General features: G+C 26.9%; 1 long non-coding RNA gene across 1 annotated transcript in view; it reads right to left on the minus strand.

The window, feature by feature from the left end:
* Window positions 1-1,146: 1,146 nt before the first annotated feature.
* LOC122269094 (uncharacterized) overlaps window positions 1,147-25,636 on the minus strand; it is a 32,780-nt gene continuing 8,290 nt past the window's right edge. Inside the window, exon 2 of the long non-coding RNA XR_011638199.1 lies at window positions 1,147-2,320. This is a non-coding gene — a long non-coding RNA (uncharacterized lncRNA). The remainder of the gene's footprint in view (window positions 2,321-25,636) is intronic.

A 25,636-nucleotide genomic window follows, 5' to 3' on the forward strand; every position in this document is an offset into this window, starting at 1 on the left:
CTTTTTACAAAGCTTTTTCAGAAATATATCATTACAGAGATTAACATTAAGTTTATATACTAAAATAATGTATATTTTTAAAGAGAAAAAAGGCATATAAGCTTAAAAACAAATCCTTCAAAACTTTTAATACATTGTTGAATTATAATAATTATCTAATAGAGGTTAAATTCTCTTGTTAAGCCGACTAAAAGGAAATGCTTTTAATGATGACAAGAAAGTATATACAGCTAAAAGAACTGTTTCGCACTTGATTTAATCATTGTATTTTAGTTTCAAAAGCACTCTTTCCACTTCAGGGCTTAACCTTAAGTTCATACACTGAAATAAACTTCTTCTTCTGAAGATAAATAATGTTTGGATGCCTACGTAATGATCTTTCAAACTATTTATTCATTACCGTATTACAATATATTTTTTTGCTGATCAATAATGTTTGAAAGATTGCGCAATTATTATTTAAACTGCTTATTCATACTCGCATTGCAATAATATTTCTGACGTATTTAAATTTAAAATTTAAATTTTTGAAGATAAATAGTAAAGCAAAGAAGGTTAAGCAATACAAAATATTTATTTATTGTCTTTTTACAAATCTATTTCAGAAATATATCATTTCAGAGATTAACATTAAGTTTATATACTAAAATAATGTATATTTTTAAAGAGAAAAAAGGCATATAAGCTTAAAAACTAATCCTTCAAAACTTTTAATACATTGTTGAATTATAATAATTATCTAATAGAGGTTAAATTCTCTTGTTAAGCCGACTAAAAGGAAATGCTTTTAATGATGACAAGAAAGTACATACAGCTGAAAGAACTGTTTCGCACTTGATTTAATCATTGTATTTTAGTTTCAAAAGTACTCTTTCCACTTCAGGGCGTAACCTTAAGTTCATACACTGAAATAAACTTCTTCTTTTAAAGATAAATAATGTTTGGATGCTTACGTAATGATCTTTCAAGCTATTTATTCTTTACCGTTTTACAATATATTCTTTGATGATCAATAATGTTTGAAAGATTGCGCAATTATTATTTAGACTGCTTATTCATACTCGCATTACAATAATATTTCTGACATATTTAATTTTCAAATTTAAATTTTTGAAGATAAATAGTAAACGAAAGAAGGTTAAGCAATAACCATCCACAATATTTATTTATTGTCTTTTTACAAAACTATTTCAGAAATATATCATTTCAGACATTAACATTAAGTTTATATACTAAAATAATGTATATTTTCAAAGAAATAAAAGGCATATAAGCTTAAAAACTAATCCTTCAAAACTTTTAATACATTGTTGAATTATAATAATATATGATTAACATTAGTTGCTGACTTAATTTAATTTTACTTTGATCTTTACCTTAAGACAACTTCAGTTTCGAGATTTATTCATAGTGTTTGCAACACGTATATTTTTCTTAATATTTAAATAAAATCACATTCTCTTGAAAAAGAGAATATAAGTTTCTAATGCTCCTCCAACGATATGTTTCTCTATTACCATACGATATTCAATACAATATTGTATCAATTGTATACTGCAGAAAATATACGTAGAAACCTATTTTAGCAAAGTTTTCTTTATTTTTTTTTCATAATATAAATATATTCATGTTTGTTTATATCGTACTAATTCCGACTTTACTTAAGTTATAAAGGTAACTAAAATCATTTTACTAAGAAAATTTCAGAAGCTGATTTCAGCAATAATATTATAAGCAAACATATCTTTCATGCCATTTGTTCCATGTTTAAGTAAAGTTCGGCCTAACACTTTACTAGTGTGCGTTTTAAAGGTGACATAATAAATTTTCTACAATATAATTATAATGACATTATAAATTTAAATATAAATTTATATATTTCATAAATTCTTCATTACATGTTTCATAACCAAAATCGTATTTTTAAATTAAACTTCATATAAAAATTTTTACTCACACTTTCAAAAAATAAATTGACAGTTACTCTATTATATTTATATTTAAATTTTTTTCTGTGTTTCTAAATGGGCTAAACGATGTCTGTGTTTCTAAATGGTTGAAACGGACTGACTTGGTTTACTCTGATTTTCTTGCAATTGATGAAAGGAATTGGAGATCAAAGATAAATCGAAAGTCATTATGGAGAAATCTTCAGAGGAAGGCATTGGTTCACATTGGGCTATCTAGTCAACTATGATGACAATAATGATGATGTTTCTAAATCTATTGCTATGTCCTACATGAAGTAGCAAACGCTACCATATTTTTAAGCAAAATCAGTTTCTGCTACGACTTGCATTTTTTCTTGTTACAGCACAGCCTGCAATAAAGAATGAAAAACAGAAATTAATAATCTAACTTGTTAATTGAAATTGCTAACTGAACTTCATAACTGAACTGTTAATTGCAATTTTAACTGAACTTCAATCATTAAACTAATCGAAAACTTTAAGTATTATATAAATTTCCAAAAACTATAAAACGAAACCGCTTTCCAAATTTCAAAATTTGCTATCCTTCATAGAATTATATTTTATTGAAGCTCTATCCCTGATTAAACATGAGATTAATATTTGTTATAAATATATTTTATCTTTTAAGACATAACTAACTTTTTAAAGTGATGAAATAGTAATCAAAAATCATTAGCCTTTATTATACTGTTTTCCTTATATAAATATTAGGAAAATTTTCGTTCTTGAATTATTTAAAACTGATTTGGACACATATTTGAAATTCTGTGCATTATTATTGTTTAATAAGCTCCAAAATTTCCAACAAAGTAAATTTCACTAAAAGATAGCAAAATATGTTTCTAAAATATAATATGCTCATCTATAAACATGCTGCATTATTATAAAACATCATTATAATAGTTTCGTATACCAAAATAAATTCATAAATATTTTATGCTTGTATCAGAAATAAACTAAGCGTACCATCTAATATTTGTAATATTAATAAAGCTTTTCCTTTATTGGATATTAAGGTTCTCAGCATTCCTTTTTTTCGTAACACAGAAGAAATGAACTTTCTGCTTTACTCGTAGTATGCCGTTATTGATATGGCAGTGTCTTTGCATAATAAATAAACATTGTCAGCTTTCCCTATGCGTAATTCTATTCCACATTTACTTCTGTATCGTTATTAAATCCCAAAAGGAATAAAGAATTTCATTCAGTCTCACATAACAGAGAGTGTCGTAGCTGTTGTCATCATACGAGTAATATGTCTGGATAAATGTCAGATTTATTATATTCTTTCAATCCTTCACTGACTTAAAAGGAAAAAGAATATTGTGTTTCAGCTTTTTAGCTGTCGGTTATGAGTTTATTTTTCTACATTCTTTGAAAGTAACAATGTCATGTAATTTATTTCTTACACCAAATATATCGTAAAATTGATCTTGTTCCTGTGATAAAAAAAATTAAAAGAGCAGAAACGTACACATACGCAAACAAACGTGTAAAGTATATATATATGTGTCGTAGTATTATATAATACAAATTTGAAATTTGATGGAAACTTAAAAATGTAACGTTATTGTGCTAAATTGATACATACTTTGATGTGAAATAATACTTGCTACTCTCAAAAACATAATGCAGCATCATGACAGAAACATGGTTTCATTTAACACCTGACTAAGTTTGAGGCGATTTTACATTTCAAAGTCATGGTTCAAAATTTGCTCTGCACCTTTTGCACTGGTATTCCAAACAGTGTCAAAGACCAAAAATTTCATTATTTTCTATTATAATACTCTAAGTACATAAAATCTATTAAAATTTGTAGAATCTATTATTTTTTTGATGTTCAAAATAATAGATTTTGTTCAAAATGAAGATAAAACAAAGGAAAATTACTTACACAGTTTACTTGCAGAAGCTTATGCGCAATAAATGGAACTTATTGTTTTTTCTTAACTTTTTTCGTGTTTTCTTGTATTTATTTATTTTGCTATATATATATATATATATATATATATATNATATATATATATATATAAGATCATAGTTTCTGAAAACCCATGTTGGAACGGGAATTCTTTAATTCTTTAAATACATAACTGGCACTGTCATAAATATTTTCATTTTTGTGTAGTTCAAACATAATTTGTAACATCCGATTAGTGATGTATATTTTCAAATGATTTTTAGAATGACGCTTCTTCCTCCTAGTAATCAGCGTGATTTTTTGTAATTTTGCATGTAGTGAATCTCGCTCAGATCTGAAAGGACATAATATGGTTGCAGCTGCTTTGAATTAAATTATAGTTTAACTTGTTCCAAAATTTCTAACAAGATAGTATTGAGTCTAGATATAGGCTTCGAAATATTTACACATTCAGAGTATAGACTTAAATATATTTTAGACATATATAGACGTACCTTATGGTAAATATTTTTAAAATTAAATTTTAATTTCTTCATTTCTTTAAAAAAGTGTTTAATTGTAGAAAGAAAAATGTAGTATCAAAATGGCCAAATGCATTTATGTTTCAGATATTTAAAGTCCAGAAACTATTATGTAATGAAATAAAAAGAGTGATTTGCTGAGACGTCATGTTTGTAAAATGTGCAAGATCGAAAGTGGAACAAATTTTTTGGGGAGCAAAAAAAGAAATAAACAAGATATCTATCCAAGATATCAAGGAATTTGGATGAACAGTTACTATTAATAATGTATTTCATTACAAACAATCAATATTACAGTTTTTGACTCTACTTTACTTTTGTGTTAAAGCAATTTTTAAAGGGATAATTTTAGTGCTCATTCTATTAGAGAGAGTAAATTAAATTTATACCTTTTTAATTTATTTAAGCAAATTAGGATATTTTTTCAGAATTTTTAAATTATTCATGAAGGAAAAAAACATTATTTGAAAGATTTGTAAAAACAGGTGGATAGTATGTTGAATAAACCGAATCAAATGAGAAGGTTTAATGTAACATACAGCATTGATTTATGGCAGAGCAAAAATGTGACTGTACTCTTCTTCGTAACTTATTGGGTTTTGTTAGGATATCTTTTCGATATCGGATTACCTGGTAAGCTTTGATTCCATATTAGATAAAATGTCCTTAAGCAATTTTTTTTCCAAATGTTATACACTATTTTTAGTTTTATAACAAAAAACTCTAGTTCAAATAAATTTCAAATGCGAAAGAAATTTTATTTTCAAAAGGGATTTTAAAATACATATTGATCTAAGGGGAATAAACTTTTGATATTTTATATATATATATATATATATATATATATTATATAACTTTTTCTGATAAGAAATCTATTGTATATTTTTCCCTGAAAACGCTTGTTGCAACGATATTTCTTAAAATAGATTATCCTTAACTTGATGACGCATTAACTTGATAACAAAAGTATTCATCTGTTCAGTTAAATCCTAATTTGTAGCATCCATTCAATGTTATATCTTACGAAATAATTTTTAGCATGACGTACCTTTTTCCTAATAATTGGCATGATTTTTCGATAATTCTGCAGGTAATAAATCGCTCTCCGTTCTGAAAGATATTTCCGATATTCCTTAATAAAAATTTCATCTAACGAGGAATCGTGAGAATTTTTAGGCAACCGTGATCGGTTTTCTTTTAATACTCTTCTTATAAAGAATTATGAAGTTAAAAAATAGTTTTTATCAATTATTTATGATACAAAATCCATACATCTATCGAAATGTTATTAAGGATCTATCAGTTTCTTCTTATTACAATAATTACTAAACTAAAAATTGGATTTACCCCGACAGCCAATCTACGATCAATAATCATTATAAACACCGTAATTACAATTTATTTATCCACGATTTCGTATGTAAATAGACATTATATTCAAAACGAAGTGTTAAAAAAGTAAATAACAATATACATATTTATTCTCAAATAGATAAAAGATTATTATGAAAATCTTCTGTTACATAGCTTAATATCAAGAAGGTAATCTAAATGGTGTTATCATTGTTTGTTGTGGTAGGAGTAAGATATTACACATCTCATTTCTCACCGTTTGAAGTTGTTTTAGAAAAAAGAATCATGAGTATACTCTTTATAATCAAAATAAGCACCTCAAGTTATCACTATTTCCACACTCTATTCCTTTTCCCATATCCATTACCAAGGTTTCATCTTTTTTTTCTGCGAGGCAGTACGTTTTGGTAAGAAGTTTGAATATACCGACGTGATGAAAAGCAGGTTTTGCTGAAACCATAGTAACAGAGAATGGAAAAATGGAGAGACCGCGTCCCCTTCCGAAGTCTATTGTCACAAAATTTAGTTAGGAATTCAAAAAAAAAAATTCTTTCTAACACAGTGTATATCAATTTAACTTGAAGGTCATCAGTTGTAGATAACAGTGCCATGAGAGTTTCTGAAGTTTTCTAATAAGATTCCTTTAAGAATTTCTTGTAAGAAAAGCATGTGATTAAATATTCTTTTTCAAATAAAAATATTTGAGAAACCATACGAATTACAAATTTCAATTAGATTTAAGAATATAACATGTATAGAGAAAAGCTAAATTTTACTGGTAATGAGCTTAATGATCTAATATCTAATACTAACATTAGAAAATTAGACTACATTAGCTATATGTTAGATAATAATACTTTTTCATATTTAATGCATACTTGCCATTTAAATATTAAGTACGTGAAATGCTTCGTATATATTGAAATAGTAGTATGTTAGGTGTGGGATAGTCTTTAAAATTATAGCATGTCGCACTTACTTTAGATAATTCAATTTTTTCATATTACACATACACTGTAAAAAAACAGAGTTTCCATAAATTGAGCAAAAATGTGTCAACATATCTTCATAACAAATACAGTTGAATTTAAAAAACCTATGTACTCATTATTGAGTATGGTGACATGCTCAAATCAGTATTATTTATTTTTCGTTTAACTATATCTCGTCTCAGACTCATTTTCCCTTAAACTCTCGTTTAAACAGCGAATTACTCAAAATGAGAGAGCATAATGTGCCATTTTTGAGACTATACATATTGCTCAAAAATGCACGTAGAAAAAGTTCCTGATTATGAAAAAAATTTTTGAAAACATATTTTGGTTTAAGAAAAAAACAAATATACGGCTAGGCAATTTTTCCGTTCATATGGTAACGGTTTGCCATAAATACTGGTTTTCAAAATTATGTTTCTCAATACCACAAATTTGGTAAAAAAAAGAATAACCAAGCAGTAAACTTAGCTGAATATATTTTTTTTATGTTATCCTCTAAGGTTTCGTGACAAAATTACAAATATTTATCATATTTACTAAATTTTATCACATATTATAAAAACCATATATTATTGTTAATTTTACCAAAATCATTACCAAAGCACTTCAGTATAATTTAACGAGCTCTCTGGTGTTTCTAATGAGCCAAAAACACGATAAATTTTACCATATTCCGGTAGTTTTCACCATAATTTTTCTCTCAATGTGAGTATGTGCTTTAAGCATGTCACTCAATTATGAGTACATACGGTTTTTCTACTCAACTATGTTTGTTCCGGGACTGTTTTGACACATTTTTGCTTAATTTTGAAAATCTCTTTTTTACAGTGTATATTGAACATCAGAGCGATAGTATGTTATATGTATATTAGTCCTTAAACGGATGGTATGTTAGATATATTTGTATAAAACATTTAAACTAGAGTTTGTTGCATTTTGCTACCTATAAGATGTTTGAGACTTAAACTATAAGATGTTAAATGAAAATTTGACATTAAAATAATTATTCTGTAATATGTTTGAATAAATGTAGATCATATCCCAAGTTATATGTTTCAATTAAATTCTGAGCAAATCCGAAATGCAGCTTTTTTCTCTATTTTATTTTAAAATTTTAAGCATTAAAATTAATTTTAAAAAGTGTTGAATTTTCTACCTTCAAATTTTTCGACATAAATTAAACTAGGATAACATGCAAGTATTTTCCGAAAATATTGATGAACTTTTTTGCGTTGAATTTGTGATAAAATAAGTAATTTAATGCTAGACACTGTAATGATAAAAAAAACACTTTTATTTTTTCAAATGCTTATTTCTTTTTTTAAAAAAAATATTTAAAGACAAAACTGACCTTTGCCTATTTAAATGTTAATAACATTTTCATGTACGCACAGTAATTTTTTGATGCATGCATCACAAAAAGCTGTTGACTTATGGAAATTGAGAAGATAAATGTTTCTCTACTTTAAATTTTCATTTTTCGGATGTATGCAATTTGGTTTTTGGAATTGAAACTACTTATTTTTGCTACTTTGGAAAATACCCAAAGCAAAATTTTGAAGATTTAATATGAAAAAAAAAGTAAAAATTTATATTTTTTGCTAAAATTTTTAATTTTCTTCAGATATGTATTATTAAAAATATGCCTTTAACCTGTAAGATTTCAACAGTTTAAAATTAAAAGTGCAAATTTCAAAAAGTATTTTACTTATACAAGTTTAAAGAAAAGTAAATTAAAGAATTTTTAGAATTTTTGAATTGAATTATTTTAAATTCAATTACTCAAAATTATTTTAAAATATTTCAAGTTCTTAGAATATATTTTTTTTTAATTTGCTAAGCATAAGACTGAGAGTTAAAAGATATGTTATGATATAATTGTTAAAAGATAAGAAAACTTTTTTTTCCATTCCCTAAAAAAAGTATTAAAACCATTAAAACAAAAGTATATTTTTAAAAATTAGTAATTCTGAGAGTTGAGCAAGTAAAAATCATGTTTGGAAACTTTTTAAATGAAAAGTTTTGATTTTTACACAAATTATTTCATTTGTAAATAGAAAAATTCATAATTTTCAGTATCCTGTAAAAGTGCAACAAGATTGCATACATAAATATTGTAATCAGAATACATAAAGAATAAGGAAATAAAATAAAATGATTCATTATAGCAATAATACTTCATAATTTAATACTTTTAATAAAAATATTATTAATCATGAAAAATTACTAAATTTAAATTGCATATCGAACAAGAATTAAGTTTCAAACTTATAAATCAAATTTATAAATTTATAAAAATATCAGAAATCAAATTCATAAAAATTTATAAAAAAAATATGTTTCACGTCCACTGTAATTATCCATGTCAATAATTTTAATTGTGATTATCCATTCAAATAAAAAGGAACATAATACAGAATTTTATTTTAGAAAAAAATATTTGATAATATTACACTTTTTATTCAGATAGTATTACAAAATTATACAATTAGACAAATATTTTTTAAAGTAATTTGTCCACCTAACAGCTTCTGCATTAACCAACCTATAACAATGAAGAATAAAACAATATAATAAAGTATAATATTACAGAAATATCCTTGATAATATAATACTCTTTATTGAAATAACATTTATGCTTAAAAATGTTAATATAATACAAATATTGAATTAGAACACTATCTGAAATTACTTTATGAAGACTAATATTTTTCAATGAAAGTGACCACTTAACACGTTATATATTTACCAACGTAGGTACAACGATGAAGATTAAAGGAATATAAATTAATTTATGACAGAGAAATCCTTGATAATATTATGCTTTACTTTGAAATAACGTTTATGCTCAAAAATTATTAATATAAGATTAATATTGAATTCGAAAGTAATTTGAAACAATTTAAAAATAATTATTTTTAAAAAAATGTCAACTCAACAGCTTCTACATTTACCGTTATATTACAATAAAGAATAAAAGAAAATAATAAAGTGAATTATTTTAGAAAAATTCTTCATAATATAATACTTTTCATTGAAATAGCATTTATGATTAAAAAATATTAATACAAATGATATATAATGTTCGAACACAGTTTGAAATCAGTTAATAAAACAAGACTGATTTTTCTTAAGTTTCCCACTTAACTTCCACTATATTTACTAACATACTGTGTATGAGGTTATGACTATTATTTAAGTAATAGACCTATATTTTTTCGTCTAATGTCTACAAATAAAGGGATGTGCAATCCTTTTTAATACTTGGCATCCAACAGTGGTAACTGTCATTCTAAGACAATTTATTATTTGTCTCCAATTGGACATGTGTTTTTGGCAATAATAAATGCGAACTGTGTCATATCCTGTTATATGTATCCGTGAAATAAATACGTAATGCATTTATCATAACATTGTGATGACTTGGAGGAATGTTGACATCCACTTTGACATTTACCACATTTCTGTGTCAGTGTAGTTTAAAAATAGTTCTGGGAATCTAATCAATTGTAGCTATTATAAGCACAACTGCGCTTAAAACATTTAGAATGAGTAAAAATCTTAATTATTATAATATACAAGTTGTAGGTTAATAGAAAAATCCCACTTTTTACGAGTGTCTCCGTCAAAGTCCAGCCTTTTCCATTATATTTGATATTTCTCGAGCTAATTAAAATCAGCCTATATGTTTTTGGAAGAATTAAAGAATCTACTGAAATGTAATCAATCAACTTAAATTCGCTTAGATTTATTACAATAGTATAATTGCCGGCGATTTTAATAGATGAATGCAGTGAATCAGGCTAATTGAGCTATTTATAATGCGTTATCCAAAGATCTTGAAAGTGTTTCAGCTATTTGAAAACAACATGGAATAAATCAGGCGAATGATATTTTTCCTTATTAGCCTAAAAATGCTTGAAGTCATCAAAACTTGCCTAACAATATTAACCTAAAAAGACTCAAAAGCACTCACTGCAAACAATTCAAGATCATATTACGATATAAAGTGTCAGCACCTTGGGTGCATCATTCATAAAATCCATTTCTACAGTTAAATATTAGTTCACAACTTTTACAGTAAATATTCATTTAGTTCGAGTGATTCAGTGATTTTGTGTTAATTATTACTCGAAAAGTTACGTCATATGTTCCGGTAAAAATTAATTTAACGGTACAATGTATTAGCAACCTGTGTGCCAGTTCTTTTAACTTAAATTTGATCCGGAATTTTTACAGTGCAGACAATTTTTTTGCTAAGCATATTGTAACAAAAAGGCATTGTAGGCTTGCAAAGCACCGGGATTTTTAATTAGCCTACGAAACCTGCATCCTTATAAATTTACGCAGATATTCCGACTAAGGAAGTTCAATAGTTTGAAGCTCCTTTAAATTATGAATAAGCCTTCGTATCACCTTCAACTCGAGAAAAAATCTTTCTAAAAAATTTCTAATAGCCTTTTTAAAAAATTCTGAAGAATTTAAATGGGTAAGTTTCGCTAGCTTTTGTAGCAAAGCCATCATTCGAAATTTTGACAAACACAATAATACTTCACTTAAAAAAAACGAAATTAGTAGATTTTCTTTATGTTTTATTCGCTTTGTTTTATTTTATAGCCGGTCTTGAACAGCCGAGTCAATTCTTTGCTTACGACACTCAATGCTCGACTCCATAGCCTTATTATATTAAACCCGAACCAGAAGACAAGGGAACTGCTGCATCAAGCATTGGGAGAAATTTCCTTTAGTTAACAGTTTTTTTGACAGAAACGGATTGAACTTACTGAACTAACTGAATTTTGATTTAACTAACCAGCATGGATTGGAAAACCATGAAAATATCTCATGGTTAGCCAGATGACTTGGGGACTCTAACACGTGATCCCGTATACCACTGAGGATATTTTTACACCAGCCTTGCGGTAGATGTGATCTTGGTGCGTATTTCGACCAGCCATCGGTAGGATTTGAGCCCAGGTCACCTCATTGGGAGACAAGTGCTTTATTCCTTGAGCCTTCAAGGCTTCGCAGAGCATATTAAAAAAAATCAGAATTAGGAAAGTTGGATTTTAAGCATTCTTGAGATTCTTATCTTTTTGAAACATAAAATTTTTGCCTTTTTTGCGCTTATTTTTCTTTTTTTATAAAATAAACACAATTCAAGAACAAATATTCTTAAACTTTGCTCATGTGTTTTAAATTTAAGATCAGGAACAATATCACTTTTTAGATATTTGGTACGTTTACATAAATTATCAAGCTAAAACTGTTTTCTGAGTTTCATAATGCAAACATTTTAGTTTTCCGAAATTATTAGTTTGTTGTTTTGGTCTCAATTGTTAGACATCAGTGAATAAAAGGACCAAGAAACTTAAATATCTCATCATTAGATTAAACATTTAAACCTTCACAATCAAAAATATTCACCTTTGCAGATAAGATTTTAAAGATATGCCTAAAATTAAATTGTTATAGATCTAAGCATGCTTAAGATTAAGATAGATATGTGTTTTCTGTTAAATATGGCCCTGATGCTATTATCTAGACAAGTTCACTCCCCATAGCACATTTGGGCTGAAACATTTTGTTAGTTTGTAAAACAATAAGCCAATCAGTTTTCAAAACTATAAAATTTTGCTTAAGTAAAATTTCAAGCAATCAAAACATCACATATTTCCTTTTTACATATTTAAATGCGAATATAAACAATTTTGTAGTATAATGTAGCAAAAAAGTGAGCACACTGAATAACCTTTGATTTGATCGAATTTTCACGTTCTAACACACAATCTTATCTGTTCCAGAGCCTAACCTTACATACGCTAATGCAGTTGTGCAGATAACGAAACAGTTACGACTATTTACAGTTACTAAATAAGGCACCAAAAGCACTTTTTATAAATAAACGTTTTTTTTACTGATTCGCATTTTTGACCATTAGAATATGGTAGATAGTCGAATTTAAGAAATATAGCTTAAATAGTTTGGAAAGGGGAGCAATTGGAGGTTGAAAATTTGGATCCCTAATGCTAATTTCACTTTATGTATAATATCTCCAAATCTGAACTCCATTTAAATTCATGTTGCACTTTTTGATTTTATCTACATTTTGATCTACGTAGACAATGACAAAAACGAAAATTTGCATGGAATCAGTCATTTAGCTTTTGAGAAATAAAAATTTTAAAATACCACGAAATTTGAAAATAGTGAAATATGCATGTAGTGAAATTAACACAAAGGAGTCCAAATTTTCAACCGCTCTTTTGAACAAACAATTGAAACCTTATTTTCTAGATTGTGCTACCCCCCTCCCCACATGTTTCAAGTCATGAAATAAAATCTATAGGAAAAAAGTATGTTTATTCAGAGAATGTGCGTTTAGTGTCTAATTTCATACATAAAATATCTTTTACACTAAATGAATTAACACACTTAAGGTGAAACTCTCAATCCATTTAAATTTTAAATAGTATAATATTGGGTCCAAGTACGGAAACACTTAAAACTCGAAAATTAGATCAAAAGTTATTCAGGGTCGTCCTCTTAAGGGGAAGTGATAGCACCAATAATGCTTAAACTGACCTTTGATGTACCTCTTCTAAGAAACTACTTATAATTTAACTTTGACATATTTTGTGGATAATTGAGATTATATCAGTTGTATATTGTGATAATGTTGTAGCATTAAAAGGAAAATTTTTTGAGTTATGAACGATTTCAGATGAAACTTTTCGAGAAATTAAAAGTTCTCCGCTCATAATTTCTTAAAAAAATTTCTGCTAAAGATATGTATTAACAGTTATCGCAGTGTGAATGTGTAAATGAAAATATTTTTTTAAAAAAAACTGAAGCAATATCTTGTTTAGATGCTGAGCATTATTGATATATGCCCTACTGAATCTTCTTAATTCGCGCAGCGAACTGCTATATTATTCAAAAAGTAATTAAGCAATTTTAAGTTTTGTTTAGATGCATAATTGACAAATTATATTATCCATTTTTTGATAGAAAATAAAAATTGAAAATACAATAAATTGAATATAATCTGAAAAATAACAATAAGCATTCAAACCTCAGTAATTCATTCACTAAAATCTTCTTAAACTAGTTTTAAATAATTTCATATTCTAGTTAAATTATTACATCCTAAATTAAACATAATTAATTAATCTTAACTATGCTTTATTCAATTACATCCAATTGCAGCAGTACAATTTATAAATAATAAAAATATAAGAATTCGTTATTCTATGCTTATTTAAATTATTAATGCAGTCACAAATTTAATAAAGGCTTAAAGATCTTTATACTATAGAAACATTTAGAAATATTTCTTAGTGAATAATTAATTAATTTCTGAAAAAATATATCAAACGTAAGCAAACAATTTCCTAATAATCTGGAGATTAAAAAAAATCTTTCTTAGAACCGTTAAGTTAAATCTTCAAAACTTACTTTCTTCGAAAATTAGAGACAATGTGAAAAATCACTTTCTCTCCTTGAGACAGCTGTGCAATTTATTTAGAGAAACACGAAACATTATTCTACCAAAGGAAATTTATCAAATTTGCGTTGTTATACGTTTCACTAAGCTATGATGTGAAGTAAAACGACTTAATTACTTTAAGTGTAAAAAGTTACGAACCAGGAAATTCCCTTTTGTCTGCGTAATATAGAATATCATTAATAACGCTTCTTAGAACATGCTGGAAAAAATTAAATTATCTTTCAAAATTGATTTAAGCATGATTATTTATTGTGGTGTAAAAGAATCTGGTTTAGCTATAATAAGATCTAAAAAATGCATTATTTTTTAAATCTACGTATAAATTAGCAGTTGTTTAACGATTTTATGTAATTTGGAAGATATATCGTATAATATATCATAGATTCTTTTAGTTTCCTTTCTTTTAATTCTATACTATATTTTTTAAGACTAAGAAGTGGTTTTTATAAAAAATTGTTTTATCAACAAAAATTGCTAATAAACTTATTTTGAGCTAAGCTTGAGAACTGAGATAACTCGCGAGATATTCATTACTGGTCGTACCATATTACCCTGAGAAAAAAGTATAGTCAAATCTATAGTTACATTTACCAGAATATAGTAGCATTTACCGTCTTTCTGGCTCTAAGGGAAAACCAATTACCTTGGTTATTTGTACTGTCGCGCTTTGGTAAAAATTTTAGTAAAGAAAACCGTAAAATATAATGTTGTAATATGTGAAAAATTTAATACAAAATGGCAACTTTTGGCAACTTTATTATCATGATTTCTCAGAGCATGGCATGAAAACCATTTATTTGGTAAATTTTCTTTTCAGTTTTGTATTTTTTGCTAAATGTTTAGTAATAAAAGCAGCAATTTTTAAAACCAAAATTTCTGATAAACCCCTGTCATATGGACGGAAAAATTACTAAATGAATCGTTTATATATCTTAGATTTTTTACTAGAATTATGTTTTTTTTACTGGAAATATCATAACCATTCAATACGGTAATTTTACCAGAATTTTTTTCTCCGAGTATTGGCTCCTTGAATAGTATAGTAAGCTATACCCTATTTATTTGGTTTGAAAGGAAAAGTTCACCACAATTTTAACTATTGAATTACCAAGTTGAACTATGGTTTCGTGTAATCAAGTACAAGGAAGCCAAAGCTAGCACTGCAAGAGGGTTTCATTAAGCACATTACACTGTTAGAAATTTCTCGAAAAATGATTTAATAACAACTTATTTAATCGTTATTTGCCGCATTCAAATTAATAGTCAACTTACCAAAAATAAGATAGGTTAACTGTGAAAAAACCCGTTTATTTACCCCTTTCTCCTCATACGGATAAACAAAAAGGATTTTATTGCACCAACTAAGACCGCCTAATGAGGAAACTTAGTTCCTTTCTTTTACGTACATATTATAAACGAGAGGGTTAATCTGTCAGTTTCATGATCGACAGAACGCGGTTCGAGTCCCAACGCTGACACCACAATATTTAATTCATTCTCCTCAACACACGTTGAGTTTCCAGTGTGCAGCACTTCTTATTTTGTCCATTACCTAACGAAATGCCTATTTCCAATGTCTTTAATTTCTTTCTTATGCTTTTGAAACTATGATAGATGTTAATGGTTAAAAAACTATATTGTTTTTTATTCATGGTTTTTTTACCCTTATAAGTTGTAAACGGTTTCCGAACTATAAAGGTAAAGAAAATCTTAATTAAAATTTCAGATGCAAGTAGCGAAATCAAAAAAATAATTTAAAATTGCAGTTTAATTTTTAAAATACCAAATTAAATAAAAATGTGTTTATCAATTAAATATAAAACAGTACTTTTCCATTGCAAGTAAATTCAGATATTTTATTCATTTATTTTTCTGTTTATTTCTTATGTTTTTTTAAATTGCTGTCACCTAAAATATTAAGAGAAAAAATAAATAAATAAATAAAATATATAATTAAATAATTAACAGTTGAATTTATTTGTACTTGGTGACTTTGCATTTCGAATTTATCGGCTGCCCCGGCGAAATGGAAAAGTACCTATAAAGCATATTACAAATATTAAACCAATAAACTCATTTGAACAGCATTAATAATATCAGAAAAATTTCACATTTTTTTTTCAAATTACAGTAATCTGGTCTTTAAATGTATTATCTTATCAATATTACAAAAATAAGGGATAAAGTTGTTTAATTTATATAGATTCACTATGATTGAGATATAAAATTTGAGTACTCATAATATTGCATGTTAAATATTTTATTTTTAAAAAATATTCTTGATATTTCAAAATGGAACATGTTAATTTTATCAATTGGGAAAAGTTGAACAATCAAGTAGCGAGGTATATAAAATGAAAAAATAAGTATACATTTTACTGAATTAGTATGAAGATGTTCAAATTGTACTCAATTAGATTCTTTAATAATTTTATTAATGAGTAATAATGTTAATAACGAATCTTAAAAGAGGAAAATACTTGCCATAATTGTTAGTTTATTGAAATAGATACATTATTCCTTTATAAAATTAAATAAAGCATTTCAAAGTTTCAATACAGACTTTTCTAAGAACATTGCTTAAAAACTAAAAAGGCAAAATTCCATATAAGCAAACAAAATAAGGAGCAATTTAAAATATAACGGAACAATTATTTTTTCAACTTTCCTTAATTGAAAATTTTATCGTACTTCGTTTCGTTCGGAGTCAATTTATCTCTCCCAATTTTATGCTTTCATTGGGTTATGCTTTCCATTGTTTTTTATTGTGATCTCCAACAGTCTATTGACGTAATGTGAAGCCTAATTTTGACTTATTTGAACACCAAAATGCGCGACAACCTGTCATTATTAATTTAAAATACGAAACAAACAAAGTGAAAAGAAAAGCGAAAGCAGAAATGACAGATCGAGTGCAATGATACTTCACCGTTCAAACCAGTCAACAAAATGGCGACTGTTTAACTGTGTGATCTGTGACAACCAATCAAAATCGAAAGCGGCACAAAGGTTGCAAGGAAAAGAGTGACGCCGCTTTACAATGTAAGCTACTGCTTTAGGTTCACAGTGAGCAGTTGACTTGGTATTTGTGTCAGCGACATTGTCCTCCTCAAGCTGTTGATATCCAGTATCGATCACACACAAAGGGAGACTGTTCACACTCGACTGATAATTGCAACAAGGAACGACCACGCCAACTATAGTGATCCTAATGCAGCTCACACTACCAGCACTCAAAGTTCGGTGATCTTAATACAGCTCTAACGATATCTCCCAAAACAGCAATGAATCAACTAGTGGTATCTATTCATTTAATTTTGTCATTGATAAAATTTTCGTGGGGTAGTAAAGTAACTTAGATACCACTATATCTGAACTATATTATAACTGAACTACTTAAGTGGACGCTATATCGCGTTAGAATTTGGCACATTATTTTTTTTCTACATAAGTAATTTAAACTTTAAAGTTTAAAAAAATTCCGTTCAGTTAAATCTAGAGTTACCCATGAAGTTTCAAATGCTAAAAATGCTTTGCTTTTACAAACTCTCAAAATGCAGTCACATTACGGTACACTGTAAGAAAACTATCATTATTGTATAAAGTACCAGTACAAAAGTGGGTGTATCATCCGTAAAATCCATTTTTATCGAAAAATATTAGACCGTACTTTTTACAGTAGTATTTGTTTAATTAAACTGATTCGGTGATTTTACGATAACTACAAAAATTACATTTAATAAGATTACTTGCACCGTAACATGTTTCAGTAAAATTGAATTTTATGACAAATAATATCAGAAACCGGAGAGCCAGTATTTTTTACTGGAATTAGATCCGGATTTTCTTATAGTGTAGGATTACGTAATAGTTATCCTGCTTTAATTTGTTTAAATTTTGATATTTCACCCTTTCGGAATTCACCATTGTCATTTACTGTCATATATTCTATTATATAAAAACGACATAGAAAAAAATAATCGATAACTTTATTGGATGCAGCATAAAAATTTTAAATATACTAACTTATAACAATTATAATTAAACAATTATTAAATTAAATAATAAAATTATTACAATTATAATTAAACAATTGTTTAATTAAATAATAAAAATATGACAATTATATTAAACAATTATTTAATTGAAAAATAAAATTTTGACAATTATTAAATTAAACAATAAACTTTTACGCAATCATAATTAAACTATAAACTTATGCACAATTATCCATAAACAATAACTAAATGAAACAACAAACTTATAACAATTATAATTATGAAAATAATAAATTAAACAATAACTTATAACAATTATAATTATCATCCTACTAGATATTTTGTAACGGAAATATTCCAGCAACTAAACTGTCTATGTTTTTATAATCATGAAACTGCATTTTACAGTCTAAAAATAAGGCAGTATTTACTCTGCAGGAAATTTACATATAAAGTAACAGAAACTTATCATCTAGTCAAGAATTATATTAATTTTGCTGAGGATTTACTTTATAAAATTTTGATCCACAGAAATTTCATAAACTTCTTAAAAAATATTTTAACTTTTGAAATTCTCTTCTCCCCGAGGAAGAAAAAAATTCGTTCGGAAGCATGTTTTGCGAAAAGTTTTATTCTTTTTTAAATTTTTATTTTTATTATTCTTTTTAAAGCAGTGGTAGAAATGAGAAAAAAGTTTTTGAAGGAGAAAAGGTGAATGTGTGTGTGTTTCAATCTAACATTTTGAAAGAAGTTCTTTTCCTTTTTAGAATGCACTGCCACGGCAGGTTTTCCTCCCTGAAAATGTTGATATCTATGATTTGCTTCAAAATTAAGGAAAAAACTTTTTTTTTACATTAGAACGTATTTTTTTTCTTTTAGATAAGAAAATGATATTAACCAATTAGTGATCTTAATGGTCGCGGTCCATTTTTAGAAAGCTCAACTCTGTAAAATCCGATTTTTACCGTAAAATTTTGCGAAACAAAGCATCTGCTATATCGTTATTTTAAAAGTAATATTTACAATAAGATCACTGAATTATTGTAATTAAATAAATATTACTGCAAAAATAATGGTTTAAAAATTTAGGTTAAAAAAAATCTTTTTTCCGAAAAAATGGATTTTACTGTAAAATTGATTATACCGATGATGCACCTAGTGTGCTAATAATTTTTAACGGAATTTGATACGGAATCTCTAACAGTCAACTATCCGAAATAAAGCTCCCATTTTTATTGAATCAGCAATCCTTAAGCTATATTTAATTTTTTTTTGACAATCATTATTTTATGAAATCAGGAAATTTTTGACGAAAGAAAAGATTCTTAATATTTAACGACTGACTAACAGAGTATTCTGGGAGTTCTTCGGCATTTGTTTTGCCTGAATTTAGAGTCATTTACAACAGCGTGAGGAGATGGCGCAGGGACTAGTGAACTTACTTTTCTATCAGATTTTTAGTTCTCTAATCCCCGAAATGAGAATCCTTTAACTTAAATTCCTTTTATTTTATGTTATACTTCCAAATCAATTCTCTTAATTAAAACGTTGTATTACGCCAAAGACTGTGGACGTATCCAAACAGTCCAAACAAATATAGTAAGATTAAATCAGAGGAAACTGAGGCGGAACAATATATTTTATGATATAAAACTTTATTACCATCAAAATATGTGAAAATGGTACTAAAAATTGACATGAATGTAATGGATCATTACATTAACTGGCTATGCGATAATCTTATATAAATAAAAGAATACCCACGAATAAAAACGCCGCATTTTAAATCAATTTTAAAAAGAATTATATATCGGGAAAAAACACGTACTCATTAGTCGAAAAACTCAAAATTTAAAAGCAAATGCTATAAAAGTGTTTATACATTCACCATAAGTAATCTGCATTATCGAGAGAAATGTGTTAGGCCATTAGGCAAAAACATTTGCTGTTAGTCTTCCACTAAGCTTTTCTTCATTCTCTTATTCAAGTTTTTAAAGTTGCAATTTAAAAAATCTTTTCGTATTTTAGTAGACCTGAAAAAAAAAGATTGATCAGATAGTTTAGTTTATTCTTTAAGTTGAATCTTTTATCTTAAAGTATATATAAATGAAAGAAATAAATATTTCATGGATCACTAAACTAATACACAACTCATGATCGTGAAAATGTATTTTTGTAAATGGTTACCATTGCATAAATGGAGAAAAAGAGATCTAAGCGACAAAGAACGGAAATATGATCTAAGAAGCACTCTTTATTTTCTTTCAAAAGGAGCATTTTCTTTTGTATTTCTTGCGGCATTTGAAACTTTAACCTTCTATTGAAGATTTTGCTCTTTGAAATCGAATCTAAGTATTTTTACATTCGCTTTAATTTTAGGAATGTAAACAACTTTAAAATACAGTATTTTAGCACCATTAATGTCCTTTACGATCATGATTTTCATTTTTAATCAATTTATATATATATATATATATANAAGAAGATTTGTATGACCAATTAAAACATATAGACAAATCAAATGTTTCTCATCTTTTTGCAGAGTACAGCATCAAAAAAAATGGACTAGAATTACTTTCGATCTAATGATCTGATCTTCACTTTCAGGACTCAATCTTAATGGTTCTAGAGGGTTGCCTCAAAAATGCTAATTACTTAGTGCAGACGATATTTAAAGTTACGAAATCAGACACACAAACGTATTTCGTCTGAATGATGGGTTCGTATTTCTGGCTCTCGAAATATACAGGGTAGCCTCAATCTGGAAAGTATGGTCTCCATAGAGGACAGCGATCCACAGTTTGGACGCCTTATTGTTAATTTCACTTTTTGCGGATTTCCCTGATTCTCGGAAACTTTTATGTGAATTAATAGCTCTTGCGCACAATTCAGTGAAAACAATAAGTTTATGTGTCTGATTTTATAATTTAAATTATTATTCGCATTAATTGACTAACATAATTGAGGTCACCCCCTCGAACAATCAAGTTTGAGTCTTAGAACGTGAAGAACCACAAATTAGATAAAAAGTTATTTAGAATTTTTCATTTATTTATGTATTTATTTTAGCGCTCTGCATATAAAATGACATTTTTTTCTTATTCTTTTATAGATTTAAAACCCATGTAAATTACTCGCAATGCTTGTATTGTTTTTGCTTCTTTAAGAATTATAATTTCTGAAAAATATATCAAAATCCTGTCATTGTTATATACATCTCACCTCATTTATGCTTCAAATCATTGATTGAGTTTGAGTAGAATTTAAACACATGAAGCAGAATACTTAATGATAAGAAACAATAAAGCAACCCCCTATTGTTTTTTAAAATTTTTTTAATAATTTCCAATGCTTTTCAATTGAGCTTGCTTGATTTTATGACCGACTATTCACAATATAACCTGAATATCATCATTAACTTCAATCACTATTATAAAGACTATTGTCCAAAAGTAAGAGTAATAACGAGTAAATATTTTGTGCATTATTTGGTACGAATTGCTATATTTGTTTGAAATTACTTTAACTTAATTAAATTTTTAAAAACCGAAAAATCCAAAACCTTTATGTTCTTGAAGCGAAAGAACACTGCAGCAAATTTAGCTTGAAATAGACAATTAAAAGTAGTTTGAATCAATATTTTTTTTTCAAAGTATTATGTCCGAAAAGTATTAAATTGTGTTTTTTATTATTAAGAGATACGACTGTTTATATTAAATATAAGCATTGCAAAACTTTTTCAACGCTTCTGAACACACCGTTAGAAATTTTAGTTTACAAAAAAGATAATAATTCTGTAACTTTCATGCAGAAAATTTCTGTTTTCAAAAGCTACAGAAATTTACTGTTAAGCTACATCGTAATCTGTCAAAAGAGACATTTTGTCCGTTAACGATTAAAATCTGTGACTGATCCAGATTGTGCCTGTTGATTATAGATTTTTTCAGTTTTCAATATGAAAAACTCGAATCAAGGCGACAGCAAATAATTTGATGCATTGAAAACATTAGATTTTGATACATTTTCAAAATCACACTATGGCTCTTAATAATTTATATTACATAATACTAAGAATATACATAAATTATAATTAATGTTTATAAGTTGTTAGAGTTTATGAATACAAGTAATTTAGATGAGTTTAATCTTGGTAACGAGGAATCATGATTACGTGATCACAGATAATCTGAATTGCACGTAATCATTAACTGTATTGTCTCAAATCAAAATAAATGGTTTCCAGCAGAAATCATAGGATTTTAAAATTCGAAAGAAATTATACAGCACTGAGTGTCTGAAAAGCGTAGATATGGTACCATAATTGAAGAAATAAATATTAATCGTGGAACAATAATTGATTGAATAACCTCCAGAAATAATAAATTGGTGCCGCCAATTGAAAAAAAAAATATCTTGCAAAATACTGCTGCTAACTCTTTCACTTTTTATTACAATTTCTATAAATTTAGTAGTAAAATTGGAATGGAAGAACATTAATTTTTAAATTGAAAAAATACTAATAAAATCACCGTTTTGTCTAGTGTATATAAGATTGTGATCAAGTAATCATTATTAAAATTAATCACGATTTCTTGTCATCAGAAATTGGGATTCCTTTTAGTCAAAAATGCATGTAATCAGAATTGCCTATAATCATTATTTTTTGTACATTGAGAAAAAAAAGTCTAAGCAAAACTATCAGAATATGGTAAATTTTACCGTATGTCTGGTTCTATGAGATCACCAAATAGCTCGGTAATTTTTATCGACGTGCTTTGGGAATAATGTTGGTAAAATTATCAATAAAATATAGTATTATAATTTGTGTTTAGCAAATGAGATAAAATTTGATAACTTCATCATGATACCATAGAGAAGGGAAAAAATCATTTATTAGGTTAAATTTACTCTTCAGTTTCGTATTTTTCACTAAATGTGTGGTAAAATGAAATCTAATTTTGAGAACCAGAATTTCCGGTAAGTCGTTACCACATGAATAGAGAAATTACCTAATGAATAGTTTAAGTACTTCATATGTTAGATTGGTTAACCACAACTACGTTTTTTTAACCTAAAATTTCATGCTGTACGGTAATTTTACCAGAATTTTCCGAGTAGATATAAGCATAAAAGGAAATAATTACAAACAAACTATTTCTTACTGTCGTGGTTTATACAAAAGTGTAATTCGTGACAACAAAGATTATCTAAAATAAAGACACTTATTTTTATGGTCACAAAAGTAAATTGAAATAAGTACTAATGTTTTAATATTACTTGCAAGAATAAATTACTTGTAAATAAATTGATTAAAAATATAAATGCTTAGATTAAAAATATAATTACTGGCATGAAAAATTTCTTTTTTGACCGTCGAAATCAGTGTTTTCAGTTAAGATTATTTTTTTTACCATGAATTACAATTGTGCATAACCACAATGACAAGCAATGGATGGTTTGCAATCATTTCCTATTATTCAACTCTATCTACTTTCACAGATTAATGTATATATTGTCTGTGTTAAATAATGGAAGGTTCCATTACTTATTTCAAACATAAAAAAAGAAGATTTGTATGATTGATGAGGTATCTCTGTATGCGAATGTTGGGCAAATAACCATAGACCAAAAAGAGCTGTAGGTGAATTGATAGCCCTTCAAATCAGTAATTGAATTCCGTTCCTCTGCATATTAGAATTCACGAACATGTTATGAATGCTATCCAAAAGCAATTCGTGGAATAGACTCCTTGATACTTTTTATTCGAGGTGACAGAATGCCAGCAAAGATGTTATTGATTACCTACTGAAGCGGATAGCCTTTTAATAGTCACTAGTTTTCATCTAGGGATTCGAATACCGATAGTTGTTATATCATTTGGCGTTGAAATACTTTTTGTGTTTCGCCAATTACATTTAGTAGTTAGGCTTATTTTTTATTAATTATGTTATTTACAGGAATTAGAGAACATGATTTCAGTAACATTTAATCCTACGCTGATTGTTTTTTTTAAAATTATATTTCTCTATAACGCCACATTAATATAAAAAAACAAAATAAAACACAAGAGAAAGACTAAAATAAAATTTGTTTTTTTTTATTAATAAGAAAAAGTTATTGTTTAGTATTTTTTCTTTATGTCAAAAAATTGAATTCTCAGGCCTACAGAATTTATGCCCATTTTCCAATTTAATTCTCAGTACTTTATCTACAGCAATAATCTAAGATCACGGCAGTAATCTTAGAAATTTTCTTTCCTTAGTATTTTTTAAAGTAATTCATGTACAAATAATTAAAATTATTGAATTTTAAATTATAAGTTAATAAGTTGGTACATAATTTTAAGATTTATTTAAAGATGCATAGCTTCTTTTGAAGGAATTTCGAGTATTATATATATATANTATCAATATATATATATAAATATATATTCTATAATATATATATTATATTCTAAGATTGGAACAAATCCTTTAGAGCATTTGGGGCTGCATTGTTTTCATTTTTAAAAAATTGAATTATTTTGGTCTTAATACCCCCTAAATGGTGTGCGTTGATTTCACTAGAAAAAAATATCCTTTATTTTGGGATTTATAATTCTGCAGTCAAATTTTTCCTTCATGGAAATACTTTTTTAAGAAATTAAAGCTGATAACTATATGTTTTGAGTTCTAAGTAGTGCTAAAATTTAAAAAAATAAATATTGAAATTAACGGAACATAACTTTTTTGTTCAAAAAGTTCAAAATGATTATAATTTTCTCACATTTTTTTAACTAAATTTAAAATATTAAAGTGCAACTATTTATTTTTTTAATAAAAATATCTCATCTACTGAGTATAATTTAAAAAGTTATATTGTTTTTATCCAAGAAAAGTTTCATATATTTCTCTGATTGTTAATATGGATTTCTATTACATAGGGAAAATGGTCTTAAAAATTACTTGCTCTGTACGTAACAAAACTATATCCTTAAACTCTAAATACAGGGAAACAAAAAAAACTTGGGCGCGATTTAAAATCATATAATTTTCTCACAAAATGTTGCAATATTTTTTTTTGAAGATTTCATATTTCTCAGGTCAGAAAAGCTCATTAAAAAAAAGAAAGAACCAACCAACAGGATTCAGGAACAGGATAAAAGATTCTATAAAAATGGTGAAATGCACATTTTCCTGACCTTTAACTGCTTAAAAAAAGACCACTTTATTAAATGACCACCGTCTTAAATCTAATAGATTAGGGTCAATCTTGGAGACAAGAGTTTGTGGACTTGTTTTAGAGGACGAAAATTTTGTGTCACGGACAAAATATCTATAAATGAGATGCGACTCATAGCAATAAATCGTAATTTATTTTTAC

The sequence above is a fragment of the Parasteatoda tepidariorum genome, chromosome X1 (genome assembly GCF_043381705.1).
Source record: "Parasteatoda tepidariorum isolate YZ-2023 chromosome X1, CAS_Ptep_4.0, whole genome shotgun sequence".
In the NCBI taxonomy this organism is placed as follows: domain Eukaryota; kingdom Metazoa; phylum Arthropoda; class Arachnida; order Araneae; family Theridiidae; genus Parasteatoda; species Parasteatoda tepidariorum.